Source organism: Mus pahari, chromosome 2 (genome assembly GCF_900095145.1).
Source record: "Mus pahari chromosome 2, PAHARI_EIJ_v1.1, whole genome shotgun sequence".
In the NCBI taxonomy this organism is placed as follows: domain Eukaryota; kingdom Metazoa; phylum Chordata; class Mammalia; order Rodentia; family Muridae; genus Mus; species Mus pahari.
Window position 1 is genome coordinate 113,317,575 of NC_034591.1, and position 15,783 is coordinate 113,333,357.

Genomic DNA, 15,783 nt, shown 5'->3' on the forward strand with positions numbered 1-15,783 from the left:
GCAAGCCAGTAAAGAACATCCCTCCATGGCCTCTGCATCAGCTCCTGCTTCCTGACCTGCTTGAGTTCCAGTCCTGCATCCTTTGGTGATCAAAAGCAGTATGGAAATGTAAGCCTAATAAATCCTTTCCTCCTCAACTTGCTTCTTGGTCATGATGTTTGTACAGGAATAGAAACCCTGACTAAGACAGTCGGAATCCCAGGACTTGGAGAGCTGAGGCAGAACAGGTTTTAGTTGATGGGTAGCTTGCTCTGCATACTAAGGCTCTGTCTCATATCTAGAAATTAAATATGCAATTAATACTAGATATATTTGCATGTTGTTTTGTAGGCTGTTTCCTTCCAAAAGCATTATGGTTTGTTAAGTAAATCATGCTGTCTGCTGTTGTTCCAGTGGTAGTTTCAGGGAGCCAGCATTTCATAAATATATTTATCCCTATCATAGTAATAAATATAAGCCAAATAGCTCCATAGCTGATCCTGCTCCTTCAATCACTGATACCTACTTGGTGTGTGTGCTTTTCCACAGCCTCCTATACTTACTGAATTCTCTGTACATGTGGTTTAAAGGGTTATTTCATAAAATGCCATTATTCCAGTTCTGTTTTAATTTTTCCTAACTTTGTATGTTAGATGTCTTTTCATGCCTTCTTATGCGGCTCCTGGTTTATAAGGCCAAAACATCTACTAGGTAATTTCATCAACATCTCATTTAAGTGGAAAGTCCAGAGTTAGAGGTTAATTAATGGTTTCTAAAGAGCCCATCAGCTGAAAGAAACCTATGACTTATGAAAAGCTAAGATTTACTGTATATGTTTGTCTTGAGTTTGTTTTATATGATCTCAGACTATAAAGCATACAACTACCATTTTGCTCCACTGATAGCCTGAAGCAGATTTTAGTAGGTTTCCATATGACTGTTTTGAAATGTCTTTAATGTTATTGATCCTGCCCTCTGTTTGATACCTAAACAAGCAAGTTCTTAACATTGTGTTCATCAGCACTGAAAGAGAAGTCTCTAGTAACTCTTGGATTGGCCTCAGTGATAGACAGGTAAATGACCCTCCCAAGATGCCTACCTCCCATATCAGTGAATGTATTACCTTTTAAAGAGATTTTAAGGTTGCAGGTGAAATTAAGGTCTTCAGAGCTGACTACCACAAGGCATGTATACTGGTTTGTGTAGATAGCCAAGTAATGGTCAGAGAAACCTTTAAAATAAAGTGGGAGACAGAAGAATAAAAGTAGAGTATTGACATGCCATGATATGAGAACTCTCCTTGCTGGCTGTAATGAACAAGGGGGCAGCATTAAGCCAAAGTATGTAGATAGCCAGCCAAGAAGTGTAGCCATATAGCCAAAGAGTATAGCTAGCCCAGAGAAGTTGGAAAGATGAGGGTCTGATTCAGATTCATCTCTTGAGCTCTTGAGTAACATAGTCCTTTCTACCCCTCAGGCTTAGTCTCAGAAGATCCAGGCAAGAGTTTGGGAACTAAGAGTCCATGGACTCATCATGGGTCAAGCATCCAAGCTTGTGGTAATTTGTTATAACTTCCACCAAATGCTGCTTCATAGAATGCTAAGTCATGGCTGGAACTAAAATTTCAAGTTCAAAGCAGAATTGCAAGGGGTGACCTTTCTACCTCTCCATCTCTCTCTGCTTTCCAGTGGGGTCATGTGGAATCTTGTCAGCTGTCACCTTGATAAGAGCCATATTAGCCACGCTGGGTACATTGAACAATAAATGACAAAGCTTTGTTCCTTTGTAAGGTCTTGGCTGTAGTAGGCCTACAGGCTCTCCATTGAGTGTAGCCATAGACCCCAAGTCATAGGAATTAAGATCAGTGTATGTTAGCTGTAATATTGGTTCATTTGTCTTCTTCAATAATGAGAGTTAATAATCAGCTTCTCTGGCTCTTGTAGTCCTTACCTGCTCGTGTGTCTTGGTGACTTGGTGAAAAATGTTTATTCTACAGGTCTTCATAGAAATACACACCACCGTGTAAGCTGCAGACAGTATCGGGAAGCAATGGCTTTCTCAGCACACCCTCAACTGAACAAAAAAATGTTAGGATAACCGTCTAGAAGACTGGGACAATATCAGCATTTATTCTCTCTGTGAGGCTGTTTGCCCAGTTATGGTTACAATATGTGCCATGGTATATACCTTGCTACTCAAGTGTCACCATTAGAATTGCCAACGCAATTTTCCTCAAGGAAGAGAAAGCCAGTTTCTCTTGTTATCCAATGTGCTCAGAGAAGGGGATCAGAAGGCAAGGTCAGAGTTCATCATCTTAACTATACAACTGCTACCTCCTGGGGCAGAGTTGATTTCTTTTCCTTAGTCACAAATGCTCACTCTGCAGGTTGAAAATTTCAAATTGGTAGCACTAATATAGTCACAGTTAGTCACTTGAAATACTGTTCGGTACACATAAGTATGACATATGCTACTATTTAAATTCACAGCTAGGCCTCACATGAAGACACAACAATGCTAAAATCCCTGATTCCTATGGAAATTCTCACATTTTATGCAGAGACAGAAATCACTGTGCCAGACAATACCCCACTGTCAACATAATGCAGCCATGAGAAAAGTTTTATTATACTCTAATGAAAACTAAAATTTATTGGTATCTGTTATTATTCATCAAATATTAGAGGAGCTGGTGAGAGGCTTTTAAATCACTAAGTTTAATATTCACAAGAAGTAAATGTTATGTTTCCAGTCTCTTGTATGATGATGGATTAAAGTGGGTTGTGATTTTATACTAGGGAGGTAATAAGGAAAATAGAGTTTGCTGTAAGAGCAAATTAATTGTTATCATACACTGACTCCTCTCATGACACTCAAAATACTGAACCAATGATTTTATAGGTGGAAAGTCAGCAGATACCAGCTGTTTCCACTAGGTGTGGAGCAAGAAGCCCCAAGGTTCAACTGTAGATTGGTAAGGTCTGAGAAAGTGGGATACATAGAGGGAGCCATCATTTCTTATTGTGTGCTAAGTGGGCACACATTGAGTCAGGTGACCATGCATACTATTTAATTCAGCTGTGACACGAAGATATGTGCCTTATTTCCATGTTATGGGGTAGTAGATTTACATGGATTCACATAGCTAGAGTCACAGTGGTGTCATATTAGAAAATCAGTGACCACTGCATTAATATTCTGTCACTCATCTGCCAAATAGACCCCCAGCTTACCATTAAATAACGTAACATACTAGATTGGCTATTTAGCCAATGGAATGATTCTTTACACTTGTGTGTCAAACAAGAGATGAGCTATGCTATTGGGTGGGGCTTGAGCAGCATGAGTTTGTGCTTGAACATGTTCCTACTGGATGCATTCTTGAATCTGCAAACTTCTGAGCTGGTTTCTAGGGGAGATGGAAGTACCCTCCCTGCCTTTGATATTCACAGGCCTCAAGTGAATGCATGGTCTGTGGGGGCAAGCTTTCATGGGAATCTCCACAGACACTGTGAGTAAAGACATCACTGTAATAACACTGCTACAGACTGGCTAATTCTCTTTGTGTTTTTAATTTTTATTTATTCTTCTCTCATACAATACATCCTGACCGTTCCCTCCCTCTGCTTCTGCCAGTCTGCCACCACCAACCCTCTTCTCTAGATCCAGTCCCCTCCCTAGTCTCTTGCCACCCAGACAGCATTTAGGTTGAGCTTGAGCAATTACAATGTTCATTGACTGAAAAGGAAAAAAGTTATATCTTATCTGGACGTCATAGCACAATTGTACAGGCTTTGGTTTGCAGCATGGGTACTTTTCAGAAGTGGGGAGAGCATGCAGTTGAGTTGTTCCTACAGAAAATGCAAAAGAAGATTGTCCTGGTTAGGTTTTGTCAACTTGATGCAAGCCAAGGTTGTTTGGGAAGATGAAGCTTAAGCTGAGAAAATGAAACCTATCAGATTGGCCTGTAGGCAGGTCTGTGGGGACACTTTCCTAATAATGACCAATGTGGTGACCCCAGCTCACTGTGGGCAGTGACACCTCTGGGTGGGTGGTCCTGGGCTGTATAAGGAAGCAGACTGAGCAAGTCACAAGGAGCCAACCAGTAAGCAGTACCCCTCCACGGCCTCTGCTTCAGTTCCAGCCTCCAGGTTCCTCCCTTGAGTTCCTACCTTGGCTTCCTCTGAAGCTGGTATCTATAAGCCAAATAAATCCTTTCCTCCCTGAATTGCTTTTGGTAATGGTGTTAGAAAGCAAACTAAAAGCTACTATTTAATAATAATAATAATAATAATAATAATAATAATAAATAATAATAATTTAATATAGTTGTATTTTGATTTAAGAAAATGGGACCAAAATCCTGGGAAGTAAATAGTTTGGGAATGAGTTACCCACCCAATAAGATATAGGTATGCAGGAAGCAGCACTACAAATAGATTTAGTTCCAAACAACTATTACTTTGAAAGAAACATACAAAAACATGTTAATAAACAGTGAGGACTAAAATAAGAATATAAATCATTTTTACCCATCTTAATCCCAAATTAGGTTTCTTCTCCATTTAAATTGCATGAAGCTTGTACTGCAGCTTCTTTCTAATTAATTTCAACTGTTCTGGGTCAAAATTGGTTGAACCAAACTTTCTCCTGGTTTGGGATAATGTTATTAATAAACTGGCAGATACTACTTTGTGATTTTCCCAGTATCTGATTTATCTTATTACAAAGTCTTATACCTAGCAAGAACACACACACACACACACACACACACACACACACACACACACACGTAGGCTGGGGCCAATATTGGAGCACACACCCAGTCCAGAACAGGTACTCAGTGTACATTTAGGAAGAGTGAGAAAGAGTAATTACTTGCTCTGAGTCTCAGTAGAAAATGAGATTTGCATGCACAGCAAAGACAAGGAAGTGACTTCAAGGCTAAGAAAGTGAGATGAGGGAGTGCTGGGCTACAATATTTATTTATTATTTCCTCTGTACCAATCCTAGGTTAAATGGTTTGCAGAATTCATTCCATTTTCTTTTTTGAAGCAAATTTTACAAGGTAAATAATTCTTTCCAACTTGATAATAAGGAAGATGTTCCTCTCAGACCCTAGTAATTTCTCTAAGCCTTCATAGCATCTGAATCTTCATGGGAAAACAACAATTTACCATCTAAAACATGTTCTCCTGACCCCTAGCTCTTACTAGTCTACTCACAACATGGGCAAGAATCTACCCTGAGCAAGTGTTTCCTGAGAAAAATGGGAAGTGGAAGAAGCATAAATATGGAGCATTTTAAAATTAAAAACAATGCCTTCTGACTGATTGTTTTGGAAGGACTTTCGTGCGTCTTGTAGAGAAAACAACGATGCATGTGTTGACTTATCATAGCTGCTGGCATCTCTCAGTATCTTGAAACACAAAGTAACTCATAGGCTTCTGCTGGTCAGACCGTGTTTTAGATGTTGGGCAAGTTATTTAACGTCCACATGCCTAGATTACCTATAAATCAGAAAGAATGGTTGTACTTATGAGGATTTGTAGATATTAAGTGAATCAATGTACAGGATGTATACATGGATAGTTTGTCCTCAGTAGACAGGACCTGGTGCAGTTATGAGCAGTGAGAGCTGAATGAAAACCTCAAGCTACAAATGCCCCCTGCCCCAGGGACTGATTGTATTCAATGATGCCTGTGTGCTGACCTCCGTGCCGGCTGGTACACCCTCCATCTTGACCATGATTCATCTGTTTCCAGAGCTCACAGACTACTCTTTCAGGTTTACCCCATTTCCCCCATTTCTTAAACAGGTCTCATAAATTATGTACTCCACAGAGTTCATCTAAGGACTTAAGCAATTGCTACCCATGAATCAGTTTGATATTGCCAGCATCAAAAAAGTGATATTATTTATATTTCCTTTTGGTCCCTGCTGAAGGGTCTCAGACAGCAATGTGCTCTTGTTCATCCATAGAAAATCAGAATACTCCTAAATGCCCCAGGCTACTCTGGAGTCACCTCCATCTATTTAGCAACCCTGTGATTAACTGGTACAATTGTCTGTACGTGTGCAAAATCTCTTCAGGCTTTAATAATATTGCAGGAGCGACATAAATATGAGGCAAAAGGAAGCAAAAATTAGATGAAGAAACGTTCTGTCTTCAGGTCCAGAGCTACTTTAATGTCCACTGAAGTTCGAAGTGCTTTAGGTTTCCTCCAGTTGAACAGATACTCATTGTCAACACAAGGTCACCTGCAAGCAAGGACACATGGCTTGAAGAGCTATGGTCACCCAGGAGCTATTGCTAACCCTGATGAGCCTTACACAGGAGGTCAGCAGTGCAGCACCTTAGATGTGCACTTAGGTCAAACATACTCCAAAGGAGAGTCAGCTCTCTGGTAGGACCCACATAATTTCTGGTTTGTTAGGTTCTTTCTGTTAAAATTCCCTAGTGGTTAAATGAAAGAACAAGGTTAAGAAATGGGATGGTAAATGCTAATAAGGCATAAGAAAGGCTAATTCTTTAGGACAGAGGCAGGAAACCAAAGGAGAGCTGCTAGACTGGAGGCCTCCTTCTATTGTCTGCAAAACTAATGCTCAACATTAACGGTTCACTTAGCTTCTGCCTGTATCTAGCGGTGAAGCAAATTAACTCCAGTGCAAACAGTTTATTTATATGTAGACATTCCCATACATTTATTTAGAATCCCCAGTGATGACGCTCTGCAAGCTAATTACAATGAAAAATAAGCCATTTTGTGTGTAAATATACATGCAATTCTGCCGGCTAATTGCCTGAAAGTTTCATTTTTGTCCACATGCCCAGTGTGAAGGCTACAGATGTTATTTTTCCCCCCAAGAAACAGAAAACTGTGTCGTCTGAACCGCCGACTCATGTCTACTTGTAATGAAACTAAATTTATAAGATGAAGCAAATGTAGTCAATTGATATCACATTAACACAGGGTTTTCTCTGATAAACCCATCATTCTGCCCTAGAGTTGATAAACAGATGGGGTGCTGGTTTGTGTCCCAGATAGAGAATAGGATTTTATTAATTCCTAGTGAGAGATCATCTTTGAGCATTGTCTATCCAGCAATGTCATCATTATATCACAGAATCCTTTCCATTAGTTTTCAAACAGCTTACACCTAGTCTAAGGAAAAAGAGCCCCTAAAATATGAGGCTTTGATAAAAAGCTAAAATACTAGAATGCCTACTAATCAGGAAGCATCTTGAGGCTTCTAGGGTGTTTTTACTGTGTGTTGGGGGGTACTCAGGAGGCTTCCTGATTGTCTTCCTGTCCACCTCCTTAAATTACTTGGTGTCTTCCCCTGCTTCCCCTCCTCCTCCTCCTCCTCCTCCTCCTCCTTCTATTTAAAGAAATAAGAGTATTACCAAATAGAAACTATTCCTTCCACCTACCTCATCTTCACCTGGATCCAGGCAATGGGACAACATGAAAAACAGCTCATGCTGTTAGTTACTATATTGGAGCAAGAGAGTATCATATCAGAATGTGTTTTAAATTCATGGCCTACCATTATACTTCTCCTTTGATGTTTCCTCTGTCGATATCTTAATAGCCAGGATAGGGTATAATGATAGAGATGTGAAATCACTTAAAAAATTCTCTGATGAAAATACATTATATTATACAGACGAATATGTATACATACATATGTATGTATTCATTGATATGACCTCCTGATCCTTATATGACTAGATACTACTTCCATTCTGTGATGCTTTAAAGACATTTCATCTCTTTAAGATGGGTGTCAGAACTCTGGTTCATCACACCTTATCAGTAAAAGATGCTCTAACCTACTAGTCTAGGACACCCCTGTTCCTGTTTCACATGAGCACTTACACCAAAAATAGAACTAGAGTCTAGTAGTGGCACAGATATTACTTTAAGAGGAAAGGCCAGAGTCCAGAGAGATGATTCAGTGTTTAAGATTAAGCACTAGTTCTTATATAGCACTCAGGCTGAGTTCCCAGCACTTAGCTGGCAGCTTATAACTATTTATGAATATAGTTCTCAGGGATCCAATGCTCTCTTCTGGCCTCCATGGCAGACACATAGTGTGCATATGTATGCACAGTAAACCTCTCATACTCATAACAATAAAATAATAAATATAAAGCCTCTTTTTTTTTTTTTTTAAGAGAAGGGCAACAACACTAGCAATCATTGGAATAGTCATTCAGAGACTTCAACAAACCCATTAATTATAATATCTTTTATAATGTAAATGTAGAAAAAGGAGGCCTATGGGTTTTTTTCACCTGTTAATCCACAAATGTTTAAGACATTTTAAAAATTGAATTTTCTTTGCTTTGCAGAAAAAAATCTCTCCTCCTGTCAACAGATTTAAATAAGTGACTTGCATGATCACATTTTTTCGGGACTCATAGTTTTAAGTGAAGCTGTTCTCAACATGACACTCTATTAGTTTTGAGCAAGAGGTAGCTACAGTGCAAAGATGGCGTTGCTCTCTCTGGTTTGTGACTGCTCTTTCCCTTAGAGAGTCCATAGTTTAGTTCCAGTCCCCAGTTCTCATAGATTTGCTACTACTCCCTCCCAAATTATTTTCAACTGCAGTGCAGTTTGGTGCAGCCTTGTGCATCAGCTCCCCTTGGCCCCTCTTTGCCAAGCAAGAGCTTCTCTTTCTAGAACCATGTAAACAGTAGTAAACAGTCTCCCCCAGAATATACCCAGGCTCCTTCCTAAGATATCTTCAAGTGTCACACCTTCAAAAGACAGAATATGATCTCCCCAAGATAGGAGAGAAGAAAAGAAAACCCAGGCGCCATCAAAGTGCTCAGGAGACACACTGGCTTTGGGTTTGTTTTGAACCACAGAGTAATCTACAATAACATGCAATGCTTCATCCTTAATTTACCTGAAGAAATAACTAAAGTGTTATTTCAAATATTAAAAAAATAATTTGTCGACTATCTGATGAAGAAGGTTATGAATAGAATGGCATTGTTTACATATGCAGGAGGAAAAAAATGTTATGTTGCAACATCTAAAAACTAATTGTGAAATACATTGTGAAATGGCAAAGTAAAAGCAAAATTCCTATTAGAAAAAGGCAAAATAGCTGTTTGGTTTGTTGAATCTTTTTGGTCTTTCTGTGTTTGTGTTTTAATTGTGTTAATTCCATCCTTATTGGATGCTATCTTGCTGAGTGACAGCAAGAAAGCCCTGTAGCACTTAGCCCTGATTAGATTCATGCCTGTTCTTCTCTGCCCATCAGGCCAAGATACCTGCCCTAACCTAGTGGGAAGGCTTAATTAACTGAATCAACTAAATTAACTGAAATCATGTGGTAGATCTTATAGTTTGAAGAAGGGATTTGGAATATAATCTTCCAAAACATTGCCTTTTTTCCCCACTTTCAGATTTTTTTATTATTGTAAATTTTAATTATTAAAATAAACTAGAATTAGAAAAAAGAAAAACATCAGAAACCATGTATTATTATAGGAACTTCTTTTAAGTGTGTGTGTTTGTTTGCTTGTTTGTTTTGTTGTTCTTTTGTTTGTTTGTGTTTGTTTGTTTGTTTGTTTGGTCCTCTCCCTATTAGCCATGTTTCAATCAGCACAGGTCCAACTGATAAGGACCTATGATCTCACTGAGCTTCCGTTTGTTCAGTGCTAATCTGAAGTACTGCTTCTGTGGAGTTTAGTAAGTTAACCTGCTTGAAATCACCTAAGCCAGGAGTTACAACTTCAAATGAACAAGGAATTTAGAAAATTAAAAATACTTAGGATGGCCAAATTGGAGACAAGGATGGAGTGACAAAGACTATAAGCTAGAGGGGATATGTTGCAGTAAATCTCCAATCCCAATAAGCCCATGCAAAAACACACAACTCAGTTACCATATTAATAAGCTGCAAGTCTAGATTGGATAGGTTTATCACTGCATTGTTCTATTCCCCAGCTATGAGACCCCCTGCTACTTGCCACAGTTCTGGATCATGTGGTTCTGCTCCATCTCCCTTCCACCGTCTCCTCCATCTTCTTTTTTCTCTTTTCCTTTTTTCCCTCACTCTCTAAAACCTACAACCCCACCTTTCCCTTCCACTGCCCAATCTTAGGTGCCAGCCTTTGCTTGACCTGCTGAAATGGGGAGAAAGTTCACTTAAAATTGTGATCCACTCCTGGGCAGCCTCTCTTGAGAAAACAGAATTAACATCAGAATACAAATGTCACCAGGGCAACCCTCAACAGGATATGCTGGTTTTAATTGGAATGAGGTCATTAATGACTGTCACCACCACCTAGTTAGTTGTTCCTCTGAATGCATGACAGCGACAGCGTCATGCTGAGAAACTTCTAATATTTTTCAAGAAAGTAAAAAGCTAGTTTCTTATATAAAATTAGATTTGACCGACCTACATCTATGGAAAAACTTGAAGCACAGAGTGTTTGAGATCTCTGGTCTAAGATATGAATGTTTCTTCCACTTTTATCACAAGTATAGATGAATATCTGTGTTACTTAAGGTGTTCTCAGTAATCAGAAAAGTTAAGTCCCATGCCTTTATTTTCTAAATATTATGTGCATTAGGTTACAAAGGTGACTTGGAGGGGAAAATGCTTGCTATGGAAGCATGAGGAGATGTGTTTACATCCCCAAGGCTGCTGTGAAAAGTCAAGTAGGGTGGCATGTGCCAGTGCTTGCACAACTGGGAGGCAGAGAAAGGCAGCTATCTGAGTCTTACTGGCCAGTCAGTCTAGGAACCAGTGAGTTCTAGCTTCAGTGAGTCTGAAAAGATGGAGTGAAAAATGATATGGGAAGACACCCAATATTGACTTTTGGCCTCTGTACCTATGTGCACATAAGCACACAAATGTATACCACACACATATATATGCAATGTGACAAAGAAAGTATTACATTGTTGACTAGGTTATGGCCTGACCAAATTGCTGAGAATCTCTGAAGAATGTATGTATGTAATCTTGCACAGTTTGGGCCTTCTGGTCTTAAAATGTCTGGAACCGAAAATGCACATGCAAGAAAAAATAAGATTGTTGTGGATATTAATCTGAGTCTAAAGGGAATTGATCATTGCTGAGAATAACAATCCAAAACCTCAAACTCTTGGATGATGAGTGCTTTAGTGAAGAAAGCCATATGGTTCAAAGATTACTTACAAGTCTTTGTGTTCCTCTGAGTATGTGCTCAAAATCCACAATGACTAATTGCTAACCACACAACATATAGAGTTCTATATGGATATGTTGGTACCCTACAAGTGATATGAAATTGCAGGATAAATACATCCCAGGAAATAATGCCTCAGTACAACCATTTCAGGTAGAGGCCAATGAAAACTCAACTAGGCAAACATAATTTGGCAATAAACTTCCAAGACCTTGTATACAAGAATGGTTGAATTAATAAATGAAATAACATAACCCATCCGATGGGGAAATATCTAGATTCAGCACTGAAAGAATCCTTAGTTTTTGTTGTTCTTGTTGTTCTTCTTGTTGTTGTTTAAAGAATGTAAAAGACAGAAGCAAATATGAAGGAGCTGAGTCAGGGATCCTCTGGAAAATACCAAACGTATAGGTTTATAAATAATGCCAACTTGCAAGGTACCCAGTCAATCCTTCATCAAACCTCATGCTGGAAACAGAAATGGATTTGTTTGGCTTTAGTCTCCACAGGGAGAAAATTGATCCCTGAATATTTAAAGCTCACATAATTGTTATTAGTTTAAATTGTAAGTTTTTCAATTAACATTTTTGTTAAAATAAAGTTATATCGTTTCTCTCCATTCCTTTTTCTTCCTCCAACACCTACATATATATATATATATATATATATATATATATATATATATATATATATATATATATATATATATATATATAACACAAATACATACAACATGTCTGAATATTAAAGTATCCTTGGCTTCTTCTTCCCTAATTGTTATTGGTACACACACACACAAACACATGTATGTATATAACACATATACATACAACATATCTGAGTACTAAAATAGGATCTTCTCACTCCATTTAGTGTTACTTGTACAAATGTGACTGAACACTAGTATTGTATAACCAAATAGGAATTCATCCTGGGGAAGCAAAACTATTTCTCCTGCTGTCGCATCCCTTGGTTGCCTATGGTTTTGTTGTTTTGTTTTGTTTTGTTTTGTCTATGGGTGGGATATGGTGAGAATTCCCCTCTTTCATTTTAGCTAATCTATTGGCTTTATATTTTGTCAGATCTTGTTTAAGTAGTCTGGGTGAAGCTTCTCTACCTTTACAGAAGACACAATCTTATTCCCTTGTCCTATGTCTCTTATCTTTCAGCCTCTTCAGTGCTGTCACCTGAAGCATAGGTGTAGGAGTTGTATGATATAACTGTATCCTTTAGGAATGAACATCCCACAAATAATTGTTCTCTGTATTTTGACCTGCTGTGTTTCTCTGAAACACTATATGTTGATGCACAGAGATTTCTTTGGTAAGGGATGGGAGCTATATTTTACCTGAAGGTAGAGTGATAATGATAAGCATTTAGAATGCACTTGACAATTACACTGATTTAGTAAAGTGGGAGTGCCAGATTCTTCCCTAAGACCTCACTTTCTGTGGGTATTAGATTTTCAATGCCAGGCATGATTTCTTTCCTGCTGAGCAGACTTTAAGTACACCTAAATAGCTGTTGGTTACTGCCAACTGCAGTTGGAGCCACTCCTGCACCTTTATCTTGCTATGTGGGTCAGTAAGGATTATAGACTATGCGACTATTAGTAACTTCTATTCCTTGGTTGCTTGCATAGCTTCTGATGGTTCTATGAAGGCTGAACTTCATAAAGGAGGCTTTCTTGGTTAGATTCAGCCCTGAATCCTGGGTTCAAAGTTCATGGTGTTTTCAGTAGGCAACCAAATGCAACAGGAAGAGCCTTCTTGGGGAGTTTCTTGGGCACCAACTCAAAAATAAGTTTCTAATGCCTGGTACTGGTGTTTTATTTAGATAGTTTATGTCTCTTGGGTGAAGCAGTGTCAACCCAAGGAGATCAACTTTCAAAATGAGCTTTTACTCCATTTACTGTTTTTGCCTAAAAAGATACAGATGACGAGTGTGCATGCTGTGGACAGTAGAGAATGGCCCAGGTGGCTAACCTATCCTACAGGTAGTTAAAGAATAAGCACGAAGCAATGGGAAGGTGTTTATAAACACTGAATTTCAGAGGATAATGAGCACTGATGTATTTTTCACTCAGCTAGGACCCTATAAGAACCTTGCCGGATGGGTTCTACAACACAAGGAAGTTTGGTTCCTTGTCCAGTTTATTTGTTATCTCTAAATCTTACTGAATTATAAATATCCTGAAAACTTGAATCATGCTTCTCTTTATTAATGTACTTGTGGCCTCCAACACAGGGATTTGCTCATAGTAGGCACAGAAAAACACTAACAATAACAGCAAAGTCCTTGTGGAATTAATGAATGTACAAATGAATTAATACAAGAATTAATCTAACAACCTAACAACTTGATTTGGCCTAGTAATAGTAACAGTCCAGTGAATATCTTTGATATCCATAGCTTCTATTACACTACTCACCAGAGTTCTATAGCAAAGAAAAACTATGGTTCTCATTCTACAAATGAGGAAATGGAAGCTTAGAAAAGTACCTGAGTCAAGGTTTATGTGACAGAGGTGAGACACGGACCTCTGGCTAGCTAACTCTAAAAGCATATTCTTTACACCATTTGTTTATTTTCATCCAAATAAGAATACCAGCAGTGGCACAAGTTATTCAAAGAAACAGAAGAGGTATACCCAAATTCTTTGCTTTTAATCCTACCCTTTTATTATATCCTGTCCCCAAGTTGAGTTTGTCCCCCTAATCCTACAAAAGCTCTTAACAAGAGTCCCTTTTGGAGATGGTTTTATGCAGCGGCTAACAGTGTGCACTCTGGCTTTGTAATAAATGGTGATGTCAGAACTGCCATAAGAGACAGAAGTCATTTCATTTTACTTCAAGATGTAAGTCACCATCTGGAAGCCCAGATACGCCAATCTTAATTTAAGACCAGATTTTTTATATCTAGCCGCAATGTGTGCAAAATGCTTATCAGTATTCAAACCGAATACTTGGGTCATTCTGCCTAGCAAACATTCATTTTGTTAGGACCCTTGTTCAGGAGTAAAAGCGGATAGATTCTGCAAATAGCTCAATCCCATTTCTGTATTAGTTCAGGCTCTTATTTGGCAGAAGTGGAGACCCACTTGAGCAAAAATAAAAATGTAAGGATGAAATTTATTATAAGAAAATACAGTACGCCCTAAAACTGGAGACTCCGCATGAGAGATGTCAATCCCTTTCCTGTACCTCAGCCCTCATGTCAAAATAGCTGCCCACTCCTGCAGCTTTATAGTCCTTACTCAAGAGACCATTGGAACAGAGAATTCCACATCCTTTCCAGTTCAGGTCAGTTGGCCAGCCCTGGGCAGACCATTGAGGCTAGAAGGCAGGATAGAAGAGTATGAAATGACCATCTCCACAAAGAAGAGAGCTAGGGAACAGTTCAGCCAAATTTATTTGCTCCATCATGTTCCCCTTATGACAAAAAGAAGGAACTCCCCTACCATGTGAACCCAAATATAGAACATTCAAGTTTGCCTACTGTAAAAGTTTAATGCTTTAATATGTATCGCAGAAAGTTGTTCTTTAAGTTCTCTGGAATGCATAAGCTTTGGTACATAAAATGACTTATTAACATCCTCCATGAGGTGTTTCTAGAAATCATCGTGTTAAGCTTCTCCTTAGTATATGATTTTTGTATTGATGGACTCAGCTTACTTTCTTGTATTCTAATGAACTTACTTATGCTCTATTGTGAGAAAAAAATGGCCCTGTCCTTGCTAGGAACGCCAACCCAGCCTTTTGCAGTTATCTGGGAGATCTCAGCCTGGATGTGTCTCTGCATTCTGTGTAGACCACGTGACTTTAAATACAGCATATCTCACTTCCCACAAATCATCCTTCTGTGTGAGAGGAAAAGAAAAATGTCATCACTAGCCACCATTCTTTTCTGGCAGTGTCATTGATAGCCCTCCAAAGGTAATCACATTTCAAGATAATAATCGCATGTAACTGGGATGAGTCTATCTGGCCTGTCTTCTCAGGACCTGATCTTTATAATAGCAGATCCTCTTTGACTTGATCCTACCTGAATTTTTTTCAGTGTTCCCACGTGGATTTCTAATCCTCTCAAACACAAATGCACCTTGTTCTTCCTCTTCCTCTGTTTGCTGAGCAGCTGTCATCTTCAGAGGCAACCTCTCCCTTTGTTCCCACCAAGACTGGTTTCTATTGTGTATCCTACTCCATCAACTTTATGTCTGTATATGCAGGGATTTCCATTACTTTGCTATTAATTTCAAAGTCTTTCCTTGATTAAAATACAACTGATTAAAGTTGTAGGCTTTGATCACTGTTTCAGTAAATATTGTTCAGGGGCTTCTACCTGACCTTAGATCATTCAGTTCCCAAATAATAGACACAATACATTTATACTCATAATAAGCCTTAAAGCACTAGAGCTGGGCAGATATGAACCCTCTATGCTATTTTATCTACTTCCCCATCAATAACGCTGATATATCACTTCCTGTATTCTGCTAGGGCCACTCCTACTCAACTGGCTGGCCTCCATGGTCAAACACTCATGATCCACCTACCCCAGTGGCTTTCTCCTGCCTCCTCCTCCTCCTCCTCCTCCTCCTCCTCCT

General features: G+C 38.9%; 1 protein-coding gene across 1 annotated transcript in view; it reads left to right on the forward strand.

Annotated features, from left to right (window-relative positions):
* The window catches only part of Tafa1 (TAFA chemokine like family member 1), a 509,982-nt gene that overhangs the window by 346,589 nt on the left and 147,610 nt on the right, over positions 1 to 15,783 (forward strand). The gene's annotated exons all lie outside the window — the stretch shown is intronic.